General features: G+C 41.3%; 1 protein-coding gene across 2 annotated transcripts in view; it reads right to left on the minus strand.

The window, feature by feature from the left end:
• Positions 1 to 14365, minus strand: part of ZBTB20 (zinc finger and BTB domain containing 20) — a 1486592-nt gene that overhangs the window by 266032 nt on the left and 1206195 nt on the right. For both annotated transcript variants that reach the window (XM_082245473.1, XM_082245474.1), the window contains one exon: positions 4027 to 4152. The gene's annotated coding sequence lies outside the window, so the exon portion shown is untranslated. The remainder of the gene's footprint in view (positions 1 to 4026; positions 4153 to 14365) is intronic.

Raw genomic sequence — 14365 nt, forward strand, 5'->3', positions numbered from 1 at the left:
GTACTGTGCAGAGTCCATACATACAGAATAGGAACAGATACTGAAGATTACACCCCACATACAGGAGAAGAGAAGTGGTACTGTGCAGAGTCCATACATACAGAATAGGAACAGATACTGAAGATTACACCCGGCATACAGGACAAGAGAAGTGGTACTGTGCAGAGTCCATACATACAGAATAAGAACAGATACTGAGAATCACACCCCACATACAGGAGAAGAGAAGTGGTACTGTGCAGAGCCCATACATACAGAATAGGAACAGATACTGAAGATTACACCCAGCATACAGGACAAGAGCAGTGGTACTGTGCAGAGTCCCTACATACAGAATAAGAACAGATGCCGAAAATTACACCCAGCATACAGGACAAGAGTAGCAGTACTAACATAGAAACATAAAAGAGTGACAAAATAATACTTCTAAGATTAGTTTTTAACTTTCCTCCTGCTAGTTTAATGTCATGTCCCCGTGTTCCTGAAGTCTGGTTTATATTGAAAATACTACCCTTCTGAATCTTATTTACCCCCTTTGATGTATTTAAATGTTTCAATCATGTCCCCCCTTTCCCTTCTTTCCTCCATCTATACTAAGTTACATATTAAGTTCCTGAAGTCTCTCCCACAATGTTTTATCCCTCAAATCGCTCACCATTTTTGTTGCCCGTATCTTATCAATAGCTGTTTGTAAGTGAGGTCTCCAGAACTGGACACAGTATTCTAAATGAGGTCTACTAAAGATCTATATAGGGGAATCAGGATATCCTTCTCCTCTCGTAATCCCTCTAGTAATATAAAGACCTCCTGCTGCCGACCCCTCAAGTGATGTAAAGATCTATATAGAGGAATCAGGGCCTCCTTCCTACTGCTGATGACCCCTCTAGTGATAACTACAGATCTATGTAGAGGAATCCGAACCTCCTTCCTCTTGCTAATGACCCCTCTAGTGACAACTTAAGATTTATAAAGAGGTATCGGGATCTCCTTCCTCCTGCTTGTGATCCATCTTGTGATAAATAAAGATCTATATAGAGTAATCAGAATCTCCTTCCTCCTGCTAATCACCCCTCTAGTGATAACTTAAGATCCTTCGTCCTGCTGGTGACCCCTCTAGCGATAACTAAAGATCTATATAGAGAAATCAGGTCCTCCTTCCTCCTGCTGGTGATCCCTCTAGTGATAACTAAAGACCTATATAGATAAATCCAGACCTCCTTCCTACTGCTGTTGATCCCTCTAGTGATATAAACACCTATATAGAGGAATCAGGACCTCCTTCCTCCTGCTGCTGATCCCTCTAGTGATATAAAGATCTATATTGAGGAATCAGGACCTCCTTCCTCCTGCTGGTGACCCCTCTAGTAATATAAAGATCTATATAGAGGAATCAGGACGTCCTTCCTCCTGCTGGTGACCCCTCTAGTAATATAAAGATCTATATAGGGAAATCAGGACCTCCATCTTCCAGCTGATGACCCTTTTAGTGATATAAAGATCTACATAGAGGAATCGGCGCATCCTTCCTCCTGCTGGTGATCCATCTAGTGATATAAAGATCTATATAGAGGAATCAGGACCTCCTTCCTCCTGCTGGTGACCCCTCTAGTAATATAAAGATCTATATAGGGAAATCAGGACCTCCATCTTCCAGCTGATGACCCTTTTAGTGATATAAAGATCTACATAGAGGAATCGGCGCATCCTTCCTCCTGCTGGTGATCCATCTAGTGATAACTGAAGATCTATATAGAGGAATCAGGGCTTCCTTCCTCCTGCTGGTGACCCCTCTAATATGACAACCTATAATATTATACACAATACGGAGGCACCCCATTCTAAAATGTAAAAAATTAACTAATAGTTTTACATAATGCAGCAACATCCACACATGCAGAACATCCAATATTTTCTCCCAAAGCAAATACATCTTTGCACATTTGAATTGACTAGTATTCCAATGTTTCTATTCTTCTTTAACTTCTCCCAATTCCTCAGCTAATGTGACCCCAGTGCTGATAGAAAGGGTCAGGAGAGGGGCAAACAAGGATGCTGTGAAGGGGCTTAATGATGTCCTTAATAATCAATAACATCATTGGTTGTTTGAATGCTGGTGGATAGAAGGTTGTAATGGTGCACAATGGAAATCTGTGGCTTTGTGTAACTAAAAGGCAGGCTGACTTGTATACAATTTATGAGCATTTTATTGTCATTTTGCAAAGACCCCTAAAGAAATCTGAAGGCACCCTGGATGAAAAAGGCTGCCTTACCCAACAAACCTACATTATGTCACTTACATATAGATGAAAGAGAACAGGACCTAATACAGAGCCTTGTGGGTACACCACTGGTGACTTACACCCAGCATACAGGACAAGGAGAATGATATTGTGCGGCAGGGCCGCTGATAGGGGGGAACCACCAGCCCTCTTGTAGGGGGCCCAAGCACACAGGGGGGCTCACACAGAGAGGGGGATTAGTGATGGACAACAAATACAGAAATCTTCCTCCAGCACCTGAATTTGATCTGTCCCTCTCCCTGCTATCAGCTTTTATCTGTTGAGAAAGAGACAGTCATCCCTCACTAATCCCCCTCCCTTCTGTGGGCCCCCCTCTCAGCACTGGCTCTAATGTTATCTCAGCTCAGGAGTTTATTTGTAACTTAGTTTCTCCCCCTCTGTCTCTCTGATCACTGAGCTCCAACTGCCCAGCCTGTATAGTTTTCTTTTTTTTAGATTTAGCAGGAATTATGTGAGTTATGTTATATTTGTGTCTGCTAATAGTGATGTTGTTGTAGTTTTAGCTAAATATATATTTAATAATTTCTTGGGGGGGGGGCCTGCCAGGTGGTCTGTACGGGGCCCCGCGATTTCTAACAGCAGCCCTGTTGTGCGGTATTTATACAAACAAAACCAACAGATACGGAGAATCCTTCTAGCATACAAATGAAGAGAAGTGCTACTGTGTAGGACCCATAAATACTGAATAGAACAGATACTGAGAATTATACCCAGCATACAGACCAGGAGAACTGATAATGTGTGCTACGATTACATAAAAAATAAGTGTGGCGTATTTAACTCTGCAGCTTTCTGACTCACATGTAATGACAAAGCATGCCTATTCTTTCTAGCGCTGTCATTTTTGTTCAATGTTGTGAACTCTGATCCCTTGCAGAAAGGGGTGCACTCAGAGTGGCTGAAAGAACAAACTCCATACAATCATCAATGGCTCTTCGATGGTGCCCGTCATTGTTCCTTTGGTTGTAAATTGAACATTTTCACCATCACCTTTTTGATCCGAGCAACTCAACGCTACATATCTTTTTAGATAAAATTGTCAAGGTGACTCAGCCTACAATCAGCACTAAGTAAAAATCCTACATGCCTAGAAAGTTCTTTGATCTCACTCTTGATACTACTGCCAATATGCTTTGCTCCTGTATGTTAGTTTGGACGCCACAATCATTCCATCATCGTATGAAACGGATAACCATTTACAGTCCTTATACGGTCTACTATTTGAGAATGGAAATGTAAACTCGAGCCATAGAGAATTTCATCACACTGGTGAGCCGATGTTATTGTAATCGGTCATTCACACATCATAAGCGTACAACTAGCCAAAAATCGTTGGTTTTGCACAACAGCTGTCTACTGTACACGGCCAACTTTACAATGTTTTTAAATATTGAACAAAAAAGATGTTCAGACCCCCTCCCTGTTTATATATATGCTTCCCTAAGCCATGGCCCATGCGTCCTGTCTCCTACTCCGGCCCTGGCGAACCTGGGACCCTCCATCATTCTGTGGGAATGATGAAGAAAGTTTGGTCCTGAAATTCATCTTAGACTTGACAGCTCTGCGATTTCCTAATTTGCTGCATGCTTTGAAAAGGGATCATGAAATATGTCTGGAGGGGACCCCGCTGCCAAATTACGTACAGTAACAAGTGGTTTTGGCAGCGGCGTCAGTGTTTGCTTGTGGTTAAGACTTGTTATTTTTAAGGAAGGGAACGGAGAGGTACCTCTTCAATGCAGCAGGTCTGGGCGTCTGGCCGTACGGCTGGATTTCATTCCATTCGCTCGCTGTGCGCTTCTCATAAATGGGAACCAATCTCGGGATCCTGCTGCTCACGTCAAGCAATGGTCACCTGCAAAGAGACAAGATGGCAGCCGTTAGCCAGTCCACCTAAAAATACACTTTAGTTGGTATTGCAATACAACTTATTTCACGTCGTCTCATAAATGATTACAGCAAACATTTATTTTATTTAACAAAATTCTGTGGAGTTTTTACTGTTGATTGTGTCTCCTATGAACAACTTCCTGTCCCCCCAATTCTAAAGGCCCGTACACACTTGACGGAAATCGGACGAAATATCCTCTGATTTTTCTCTCTCTTGCTCAGCGTTCATAACCGTTTTTAGTAGACAGTGCATAAATGTTCACGAAATTTCTCGTCCGTTTTTTTTTTTTTTTTGGGACATTTGTTCCTAGACTTCTGGGTCGTCAGCAACTTCAGATCATGCGTGGTTTTTCGTATCCGATTTTTCACGGACGCACTGCATACACATTTAATGAAAATTGTTCGTCTGGGGGTGGACGATAAAAATTTTGGTGTTTGTCCCTCCGTTTTTTTTTTGTTGAAAATGTCGGCATCGGCTGCTGAAAGTTGTGTAAACACTAGCCGAAAATCGTACGATTTTACCTCGGACGGGAATTTTCTACTGGTGTGTACCCCACTTTAGACAGGAAACGAGAGAACATCGCTTCAAAAGAGGTAAAGATAGCTATGCAAGGTTATTGTCTATAGACTAGAGAGATCGTTAGATCTATGGTTAGCTTCTTGACTATCTGTAAGTGCTTTATAAGTGCCTGTAATAAATAAATATAAATCTATCTGTCTACAGTATCTATCTATCTATCAATATATTTTATTATCTCTTTATATTTCTATTTGTTGTGAGCTCCTCAACAATATGTTAAGCACTATGTACGTTATCAATTATGTATAAGTGCCTGTAATATCTATCTATCTATCTATCTATCTATCTATCTATCTATCTATCTATCTATCTATCTATCTATCTATCTATCTATCTATCTATCTATCTATCTATCTATCTATCTATCTATCTATCTATCTATCTATCTATCTATCTATCTATCTATCTATCTATCTATCTATCTATCTATCTATCTATCTATCTATCTATCTATCTATCTATCTATCTATCTATCTATCTATCTATCTATCTATCTATCTATCTATCTATCTATCTATCTATCTATCTATCTATCTATCTATCTATCTATCTATCTATCTATCTCTTTTATTAAGTAAAAAAACAAGAATGTCTCTGCGCTGTGGTGAGGTGACCGCTGTCACAAACAAGCAGTATACACAACTTACAAAAATAGTATAAAACAATATGTGTAGCACCAAAAAATTAATCTTATTAAAGTGAAAAAAGGGCCCTTAATATAAAAAACCCTCCATAATAGAAAATGAAAAATAGTAAACGAGTGAAGACTCATTTAAGGGTCCAGTGAGGTAATATAGTGAAAACAACTCCAACACCTCCTGAAGTGAACATGTCGTTTCAAATCAAGTGCTCAGAAAGCAGCCACCGCGTCCCAGTGAAGTGACTCTCACCAGAAATGAAGGCTGCCATTACACATGCCTTTGTTATGTGTCTGTCATCCAGTGAGGAATGGACCCAGTAAGCCCGTCCAGGGAAACTTCTCATCATGGTTGTGCAGAATCCTCTCTAGGGCCTCTAAGTTAATTTATTACAATTTCGGATCTCAGAAAACCTGGTAGCTTTTGCCTCCGGTGATGGTCGGTCCCCCATGTACCTAGGGTTGCCACCTCATCCCTATCCAGGACACATATGAATTACACAGGTTCTGAGGCTAATATAATGCACTTAAGGCACTAAGTGAGTTTAATTACCACCTTAATCAGTCACATAACCTGTGTAATTAATGTGTGTCCTGGATTAGAGGAATGAAGTGGCAACTTTACGTGTACCGGTCACAGAAAGGTGCTTGGTACCCACGTGGGTTGTAGAACGCTGTGTGTCAAATTACCACTGGAGGACCGGGGTCTCAATATACCGACTGATACAGCAGCAGGGGGGGGCGACAACCCCCTACTGACCGGTACACAGGGGACTGACCATCACTGGAGGCAAAAGCTACCAGGTTTTTTTGAGATCCGAAATTGTAATAAATTAACTTAGAGGCCCTAGAGAGGATTCTGCACAACCATGATGACAAGTGTCGCTGGACAGACTTACTGGGTTCGTTCCTCCCTGGATGACAGACACACAACAAAGGCGTGTATACTATTATAATGGCAGCCACCATTTCTGGTGAGTGTTCATTTCACTGGGAGGCGGTGGCGCCTCCTGAGCACTTGATTTGAAACTACATGTTCACTTCAGGAGTTGGAGTTGTTTCCACTATATTACCTCACTGGACTTTCAAATGAGTCTTCACTATTTCACTGGACTGTTTTCTATTGATTTTTCGATTTCTAATATTGAGGACTTTATTAGGGACCTTATTTTCACTTTAATAAGATTCATTTTGTGGCGCTACACATATTGTTTTATACATATCTTTTATTATCTCTCTATTTATGTATCTGTTGTCAGCTCCAAATCACTATGTTAAGCACTATATACCCAAAAATAGATCAGTGCTATCCTATTGCAAAATCCTAAATCTTAATATACACCAGGTGGCTGCTATCAATAAAATGCTTTCATAACAACAAATTACCATATATTCAAAATATAGGTGTTGCGCTACTTGGTGTACCACAACACAATAAAATGTAATAACATACAATGAAATAAATGAACAGCGCAAAAATGCAAAGAATAAAAAGTGTAAATAATAAATTATGAAAAACTGTTATGTGTAGTCCAAAAGATCTGTAAGTGGCTGAAAATCAAGTCCATAAGTACAATTCCAAAAAAGTGCAAAATAGCAAAAAAAGTGCAAACTGACAAAAAAAAGTGCTTGTGCTCGCCTCCACCAGTGAAAGATGGTCGCTCACCTCACGTTCTGACCCCCTGTTTCACCAGTGGGTCAGTACCAGCGTTTCCCCTCTGGGGATATAAGATGATCTTGGTGTCTTATGAGTGCTAGAAATCCTCTATCCCTCTTCCTTCCTCCAAATGGCTCAATAAACCCCTGATCTCTCTAGACACACAAGGGTGTATAAAGCAGGTATATGTAGGAAAGAAAGGGCAGAATCTAGTGCTCACTGTGTAAAGAATATTTATTTGCATAAAAACTTAAAAACTCACAAGGAAAGCACTTATAGCAGTGCAGGCTGGACGGACAAGGAAAGTCTCGTAGGAGCGAGACAGCCATGATGTGATGCCAGATCATGGCTTCCGCCCCCTATACGCGTTACGTCAAGGTGTAAACCAGGCATGTCCAACCTGTGGCCCGGAACCTCAGGCAATGCGGCCCACTGCCCCCTGACAATTTTTTTTTTGCTGGGGAGAAAGGAAGTCAGGTTGGGGGCACGGCCACAGCAGCTTCCAACTAATGGTAGGCAGAGGCTGCCTCAAAGGGGGGAGGGGAGCATGTGCAGTGTTTCTGACTCCTACCACCATGACCACTTCAAATCACTGAAGTGGTCATGGTGGTAAGCGTGTTCCTTTATTATCACTCAGAAGAAGTAAACCTCTGTATACTGATTCCATTTCATTTGATCATCCTCTAGTTGTGTTAAATTAGTGCGGGGGGCGCGGCGGCATTTTATTACTTATATACCTTAACTATAGTATATATTTAATATGCGGCCCGAGAAAATTTCTCTATACTCAATGTGGCCCAGAGAAGCCAAAAGGTTGAACACCCATGGTGTAGACTTCTTCAGTAGGGGTCCCCTATCTATCTATCTATCTATCTATCTATCTATCTATCTATCTATCTATCTATCTATCTATCTATCTATCTATCTATCTATCTATCTATCTATCTATCTATCTATCTATCTATCTATCTATCTATCTATCCTATCAATGAATCAATTTCTGTCAGTCTGTCTATCTATCGGATTGTGTTGTTGGTTGCTGGGGACACAGCTTGGCAATGTTTTCTTGTGGTATAGATCACGGTTTAATGAACGGCGCTGGCGGCAGCAGCGAGCAGGATATTTATGAGCACAGCGTCTCAGACGTGTAAACAGCTGATGTTACTGTGCACGGGTGACATCATTTAACCCTCTTAATTCTCAGATCGTCCTTAAACACAGGACCCAGATTCTCCTTGTGAAATATTCAGCACACTATTTCCGCACCATCCATTCACCGCCCGGCTGTTCGACCCATAAAATATTTACGTTGCGGTCATTTTATGTTGCCTGACCCCTCTCTCTCCAGGCAACAGCCGTGAGATAGAAACACATCGCCAGACTCTGAACCGCGGCTGGCCGAGAAGGATGCGGGTCACGTTCAATTAATGAGACGTCACAGCAGGTCGCTTTTCATACATATCATCTGTTTTCTGGAGATGTAAAGCCTCAAACTCAGAATATTTTCATCCAGTAATGGTCATCACCACCAACTTCCCCTGTTCTGGTTGTGTAGGTCTGTTCCTGAACCTGTTGGGGTTATTTTATAGAGCTACCAGATGTCCCTGGTTTCTGGGAACAGTACCTAATTTATTGGGCTGTCCCCAGGAAAAAAAGTGTTCCTGATTACAAGTATGTGTCCCTGATTTCTTTCAAGCTTTATTATTGATATCTCTGGCCTGGGCCGCTGTAGGGTATTTCTTACAACATTTCTGTAAATGGCCCTTGGAGAAGGAGGAGGGAGAAGTGGAATGTTTTAAATAAACCATGTCCTTTAAGCCCCTCCCACTCTTAGTACAATTCGACCACACCCATCATTTGGTGTAGCATGCCACTATTATCTCCACCCCCTGCTCTGCCCACCTCACAACCAATAAAAGTGGGTGTGGTCAGGTGCGTGTCCCCAAATGTCACCTTATTCTTTGGCTGCTCACAAAGTGAAATGTAACTCTTTTCCTGCTCTTTTAATTTTGTAATTTAATTTGTTAGTCTTGAATAACTTTTTCTTTACAACTGCTAACAGTCCTGGGACAGTAGGAGATCTGCCTATGTCGGTCTTTGGAAGCCAACACCTCTGATCCACAAGACCATCTAAAATTTAAATTTTAATCTACTTGAACCAACACATCCATAAACTTAGCCAAAATCTGATACAAAGAGGAACAAGAGGAAGCTTCTGTGTTACGAAAGACTGCACCATGGTAATATATTCCCATACTTCGAAAGAAACACCACACAATTCTCCTGCACTTAAAGGTTGGCCCCAAAGAGGTTATACTCTAAAATCTCCATCCAGGCTAAATTGGATAAATGCCGCCTTGCTGCCCTCTGCCTTGTTGGCTCTGAAGAAGAGGCAGGACATCGAAACACATCAGCTAGTTTCTGTGCACTTTTTCATCCATGATTTGATACTGTGGGCACTACAGCCACACCAATGTGATATGCCTGTATCAAGCATTTGTTTGTGAGTACCTTTGTTATGTAAAATAAAATATCTTTTTACCAAGGATAATGCACTAGGCAGGTGCGCCCTCTGTCCATTTCTCGTTTCTAAAATATTCCCATATTATAAGATGATGCATTATATAAGAGAATGATACATTAGGAACCTCTGCCTTGATACAAAAAAAGATGGCTTCCATTTTACTGGAGACTGGCAGAGGTTGCTGGCAAGTCAGAAGAGATTGTCTAATTACAAGAGGAAGCTCCCATGTTACAAGATACTTCACCCTGGTAAAATAAATTCATATGTTAGAGCAGCCATTCTCAACCAGGGTTCCTTCAGAGGTTGATAGGGGTTTCTTGAGCTGTGAGTGATTGACCTCCCATTTGATGATGCCTGCTTAGTTAAAGAACCAATGTCACTTGGCAAAGCCAGTCTCATGACACCAATGATCTTTTTAGCAGTCCGTAAGGGTGGCATTCTAACCACCACTGCAAGGGTTGTATTATTTCTTTTGAACACCGATGTAAGGTTAATTTTTGCTATTGACCCATAATTATTGGTGTGATTAAGGGTTCCCGGAGACCTCAAAATAATTTTAGGGGTTCTTCTTCTTCCAGGGTGCCTTATTGATCCTTTTATGTGAAGTCTATATGGCCATGTTTTACATACTGCGACACTTGTATACTTACTTCTGGCTTGGTATGCATGGTTTTGTTTTTTGTATTATCCAAAATGTTCAATAAAATGTTTTGACAAAAAAAAAAAAAAAAAGGTTGGGGAAGTGTGTTAGAGGGTGAAGCATTATATAAAAGACTATTATATAATGAACCTCAGCCTTGATAAAAGAGACCAAAAAAGATGGACGATATTTTACTATAGACTGTCAGAGGTTGCTGGTAAGTTACAAGAAACTGCCAATTTACAAGAACAAGTTTTAATGTTATAAGAGAGGGCACAATGGTAAAACACACTACCTTGTTATAGGGCGACGCATTCTACAGGAGACTCTTATGTTAGGAACTTCTGCCTTGATACGAGAGACAATTGAAGACAACACCACTTTACTGAAAACTGTCAGAGATTGCTGGCAAGTTACAAGAGACAGTGAATTTACAAGAGGAAGCTTCCATTTCAAGAATTACAAGAGACTTTGCCCTGGTAAAATACACTCCCATATCCAAGGGTGATGCATTATATAAAAGCCTGATATTAGGAACCCCAATGTTGAGGGTGATGCATTATATAAAAGACTGATATTAGGAACCCCAATGTTGATATAAAAGACCAAAAGAAAAGATGGCTGCCAATTTACTAGAGACCACCAGAGATTGCTGGCAACTTACAAGACTGCAATTTTACAAGAGGAAGCTCCCATGTTAGATGAGAGCGCCTCATGGTACAATGTTGGAGGGTGCTGCATTCTACTGAAGACTCTTATGTTAGGAACTTCTGTCTTGATACAGAAGACAATTAAAGATGACTGCCAATACACTGAAGATTTTACAAGTTACCAGAGACTGTCAATTTACCCATGTCACAAGAGACTTCAACCTGGTAAAATACACTGCCAAATTTGAGGGTGAAGCATTATATAAGAGACTGATATATTAGGAACCCCAATGATGATACAAAAGAAAAGATGGCTGCCAATTTACTAGAGACCACAATCGATTGCTGGCAAGTTACAGAGGACTGTCATTTTACAAGAGGAAGCTCCCATGTTACCAGAGAGCGCATCATGGTATAATGTTGGGGCGTGCTGCATTCTACAGAAGACTCTTATATTAGAAACTTCTGTCTTGATACAGGAGACAATCAAAGATGACTGCCAATATACTGAAGACTTTACAAGTTACAAGAGACTGTCAGCTTACAAGAGGAATCTCCCATGTCACAAGAGACTTCACCTGGGTAAAATACACCTCCATGTCAGAGGATGATGCATTACACAAGACACTGTCATATCAGGAACTTTAGCCTTGACAGAATGGACTAAAAAACATGGTTGCCATTTTCCTGGAGACTGCCAGAGGTTGTCTGACAAGTTACAAGAGAATGTCAATTTAGAAGAGGAAGCTCCCATGTCACAAGAGACTTCACCCTGGTAAAATACACCCCTATATTCGAGGGAGATGCATTATATAAGAGACTTATTTATTAGGAACACCAATGTTGATACAAGAGACCAAAAGAAAAGATGGCTCCTAATTTACTAGAGTTCATCAGAGACTGCAGGCAAGTTACAGAAGACTGTCATTTTACAAGAGGAAGCTCCCATGTCTTAAGAGGCTTCACCCGGGTAAAATACACCTCCATGTCAGAAGATGATGTATTACATAAGACACTGTCATATCAGGAACTTCAGCCTTGACAGAATAGACTAAAAAAACATGGTTGTCATTTTCCTGGAGACTGCCAGAGGTTGTCTGAGTTACAAGAGACTGTCAATTTAGAAGAGGAAGCTCTCATGTCACAAGAGACTTCACCCTGGTAAAATACACTCCTATATTCAAGGGAGATGAATTATATAGGAGACTGCCAATTTACTAGAGATTATCAGAGACTGCTGGCAAGTTACAGAAGACTGTCATTTTACAAGAGGAAGCTCCCATGTTACAAGAGAGCGCATTATAGTACAATGTTAGAGGGTGCTGCATTCTACTGAAGACCCTTATGTTAGGAACTTCTACCTTGTTGAAAGAGACAATTAAATATGACTGCCAATATACTGAAGACAGGAATCTCCCATGTTACAAGAGACTTCACCCACGTAAAATACACCCCCTAAGGACAGAGAATGATGCATTATATAAGACACTGTCATGTCAGGAACTTTCAGACTTGACAGAATGGACCGAAAAAGATGGTTGCCATTTTCCTTGAGACTGCCAGAGGTTGCTAGCAAGTGACTTCACTCTGGTAAAATACACTCCCATGTCAGAATAGTGTCCCATTATGGTGTCAGTGAGAGGAATATAGCCCCATAATTGGTGTCAGTGGGAATAATAGTGTCCCATTATGGTGTCAGTGAGAGGAAAAGTGCCCCATCATGCAATATAAGAAAAAAGTGCTACTAATCCAGATAATGTAGATCCTCCTTAGCTGTTAGGAGCAGGATGTGCAGTGTCTCAGCAGCCAACGAAGTGAATGAATAGAAGACAATCCGCAACTCCTTACATGCTCTTAAATAAATCCAAATTTATTGTAACTCCATAAAAGATGAATATATACAGCAGATGCTCAACAAGGAGTTGTGGATTGTCTTCTATCCAGTGCCCCATCATTGGTGTCAGGAGGAGGAGGCATAGTGCACCATCATTGGTGTCAATGGGAGGAATAGTTCCCCATAATTATTGTCAGTGGGATGAATAGTGCCTCATCATTTGTGTTAGTAAGAGGGATAGTGCTCCAATATTGTTTTTAGTGGGAGAAATAGTGTCCCATCATTGGTATTAGTGGGAAAAATAGTGACCCATCATTGGTATTAGTGGGAGGAATAGTGCCCCATTGTTGGTATTAGTGGGAGGAATAGTGCCCCATTGTTGGTATTAGTGGGAGGAATAGTGTCCCATCATTGGTGTCAGTGGGAGGAATAGTGTGCCACCATTGGTATTAGTGGGAGGAATAGTGCCCCATCGTTGGTGTCAGTGGGAGGAATAGTGTGCCACCATTGGTATTAGTGGGAATAGTGCCCCATCATTGGTGACAGTGGCAGGAATTATGCCCCATTGTAAAAGTCAGTGGGAGGAATAGTGCTCAAGTGCTGCATACATGCAAGCAAAGGCCGCAGTTTGGAGACCACTGATCTAAAAGGAAGGGGGAGTTAGTACAAAAAGGTAATAGCTCTGGGGGATGAGCTGATGGAGGTGGTTGACATACAGTTTTTAGGTGGATGCAGGGTAGGCTTCTCTGAATAAATTCGTTTTCAGGGATCGCCCAAAGGGATTAGGGTAGAAAATAACCAGACAGATTCGGGTAGGGAGTTCCAGAAGTATGAGAGAGGCTCTGGAGAAGTCCTGGAGGCCCACATGGGAAGAGGTAATGAGAGAGCTAGAGGGAAGGAGGTCTTGGAAGAAGCAGAAAGGATGATTTGGACAATATGTTGAGATGAGGTTGGTGACGTACATGGGGGATGAGCTTTGGATGGCTTTGTATGTTGTAGGTGGTATTTTCAATGTTATATACTGGGTTAGTGAAAGCCAGTGGAGGGATTGACAGAGTAGGGCAGCAGCCACAGGTAGATGGCTTCAGTTAGTTCAGCCCTAGAGTATTCAAGATAAATAATAATTAATGTGTTGACCTATCCCGCCTTTGGGATCCACCTATAACTAAAGGATCACTTTTGGATGGATGGATCCTTTAATAAATACTTAAAGTGGAGTTCCGGCCTATTTTGCAACTTTAGTGATCCTTGGAGTGCTCGCTATGCTGATCAACAATTGGCCATTTCCATTTTTTTTTTCGGGGATCCCTTACCTTATTTTCAGGGCATTTTTGATTGTACTTCCTCCTTCTCCCCTCTCTGCGGCCAAGGCCACCGACATCACTTCCGCCTTTGCATTGCATCCTGGGAGCTGTTTGTCATCACTCCCAGGAGGCTGGAATCAGGAAGAACTCCCAGAACACTCCCTGGAATCAGGAAGAAGGGCACAGCAGATTACACTGCGGCTTCAGATACCCACATCCAAGATGGCAGTGGCCAGACAGCGTTTTTAAAAGTAAGATTTTGACTAAAATCCAATACTGTACACCTTGTAAGTATGAGAATAGCGGTTCTGTTAAGGGCGATGGATTAGTATTATAGGGGTATTTTAGTTAA

Source organism: Pelophylax lessonae, assembly GCF_965119305.1.
Source record: "Pelophylax lessonae genome assembly, chromosome: 2".
Taxonomy (NCBI): domain Eukaryota; kingdom Metazoa; phylum Chordata; class Amphibia; order Anura; family Ranidae; genus Pelophylax; species Pelophylax lessonae.